This window comes from Aedes albopictus, chromosome 1 (assembly GCF_035046485.1).
Source record: "Aedes albopictus strain Foshan chromosome 1, AalbF5, whole genome shotgun sequence".
In the NCBI taxonomy this organism is placed as follows: domain Eukaryota; kingdom Metazoa; phylum Arthropoda; class Insecta; order Diptera; family Culicidae; genus Aedes; species Aedes albopictus.
The window spans coordinates 292,816,517-292,818,904 of record NC_085136.1 but is presented as its reverse complement, the minus strand read 5'-3'; the positions used below and the strand labels follow the sequence as shown (position 1 = coordinate 292,818,904).

Below are 2,388 nucleotides of genomic sequence, written 5' to 3'. Positions count from 1 at the left end.
AACCTAAATGTTGTTCTCCGTTTCCAAGTTTCTATATTTTGTGTGTACTCAAAGCACTTCTTAGCGACGGTAAGCCACCTTGGGTTGAAACCGTTAACTTCGAAATATTTCGGCATGAGAAGCTTTGATTGATATCGCGTTTCGAGTAAATAAAATAGCCTACATTAAGGCGAATGAACCAAATAAATTCAAAAACGGTAAGTGATGGAAATTTCCATATAGGATAATTCCCTGATGCGTAGATTAAAAAACCAGTGGAAAATTACTCTCTACGACTGATTTTAAAAGAACACAAAGGCACTATAGAAAAAGGTAGTTACTGCGAGTTAATAAATAGCTCGATCCAACTCGTCGCGCGATCAATTTATCTTTTCTGGTGGAGTGTTAAAGACAACCGAGTTTTTGAAAAAAGTTGGAAAAATAATTAAAGTTGGTGCATAAAGTGCTAAATTCGAAGTAAGTGCGCGGATTTTATGTAATAGTTCCAAATAATTTGAAGTTATTTTTAACTTTTAGTAAATTTAGTGAGTTGGTTAGCAAAAACGTTGAGAAAGCCTGAAATTTGTGAAAGTTAAGGATTAGAATCAGGTAAGCTGGTGAGCCATTTGACCCAAAAGCGAGTGAGAAATAATTGTGACCACGTTAAACAGGCCTTGCCCATCTAACGTGGGCGGTTTATCTAGGGCTTATCCTAGCTGGATTTTTCCCGAGTGCAGCCGAGACCGGAACCACCTGTGGTACTGCGAGTTTCCGTTTGATAGTCGACCACTTCGCGCTCGAGTGTGGTGAATACGGTGAGCCGAGAAACCCGAACTCGTCGCGCCAAGACGTGTGGTACCGAGCTTCGCAGAACCTGCTCGAATCTCCACCAAGCGTGAGGACGCCTCTACCTCATCCCTACCCACGCACGAGTTGGTTCATCGGACTACGTTGGAGGAAGCAAATCGTTCGGTCGGCTGGTTCGGCTTCGAGAGACTGCTCGACTGCGAACGACGTGGAGCAGCGTATCGACGGAAAATTCAAGGTCAGACCTAGCTGTAAGATACGATTGCGCAACGTATAAAGAAGAGTTTTTTGAAGAGAATTGAATGAGCTCGAATGTGACGTCACACGGTCAGTAGCCAGTTGTATTTGATTCAGAATCGTTCTATGGAATCGAAACTGACTGAAATGAGAACTTGTAAAACTCATTAAATTTGCCTTTTTAATAGTTTTTTTTTCGTTTTCTTGGTTTTTAAATAAAATTTTAATTACTTCGAGCTTAGTAAAAACATTCTACCAGACCGTGGCCGTTATTTGCAGATCATCACCGAATTGGATAGAGCTCCGAATTAACCCTTTCACTACCGCTCAGTATTAGAGAGCTTCCAAATAAATTAGCAACAACATTTTTATTTCATTTTTCAGAATTTTGGATTGATTTGGTTTGTTTGAGTCGCGTCGTTTGGGTTCGAATTGGTAAGAAGAGGTTCCTACTGAACTGTGAGGCCTGCCCTGAGCAGGAGTTCTCATGCCGGGATATTATCAGAGGTAACGGTCCTTCGTTTTGAAGGTGGCGCTTAAGCCGTTATCTTGGCGAAACGGAACGGATTGTTACAACTGTAGAGCCAAAAATACTGCACCGATTTCAATGAAAATTTTTCTGTGCAAAAAGTATGCATGTAGAAGTATTGTGTCAAAATTTCATTCAATTTGATCTAACCGTTAAAAAGTTCTAGAAATATATGTAGCACTATGTCGCAATATACAGATGTGGTTTTTGATATAGTGACATTCAAACTGCTCTAACTTTTAAAATGTTCAACCAAAACGGCTGAAATTTTCACTGAAAACAGTTTGACACAACAATTTTACACTGTCAAAGTTTCATAAAAATCGGGATAGTGTTGTCAATTCTACAGTCAAAACAGTGCATACTGATTATAAAATGTTAAAAAGTGCCCAAAATTTAAAAACCCATTTTTTTGTTTGAATTGTTAAAAAAAGTACTGTACCGATTATAATAAAATTTTCACCACTTATTATGCCTTACTTGGAGAACCTATAATCGAATTTTCAGACGTTTTTCATGAACTAATAACCAAGTTTTAGCCTAAATAAATTTTAAAATGGACGCCCAAAATTTCCAAAATCACATTTTATTGTCTCGACAATATTTGCGCCAATACTGAACCGATTTTAATGAAATTTTTAGGGTATTAACTACACATAATATGCTATTTTTGGTTAAAAAATCAGCTATTTTTGTGAACGCAATCAAAAGTTATACATTATTTAGTATGTCTCATTTTTTTCGTGTCCAGTCTTTAGTATCCTAATGAAAGTCATACATTTCTTCTTTATCAAAAATCAAACTCTGGAAAGAATAATCGTGTCTTTGATAAACTT

The 2,388-nt window shown here is 37.4% G+C and overlaps 1 long non-coding RNA gene across 1 annotated transcript; it reads left to right on the top strand.

Annotated features, from left to right (window-relative positions):
- The first annotated feature begins 265 nt into the window (after positions 1-265).
- Positions 266-1,950, top strand: LOC134287565 (uncharacterized). The gene is made up of 3 exons (XR_009997381.1): positions 266-456; positions 517-588; positions 651-1,950. It is a non-coding gene; the product is annotated as an uncharacterized LOC134287565 (long non-coding RNA).
- Positions 1,951-2,388: the final 438 nt, after the last annotated feature.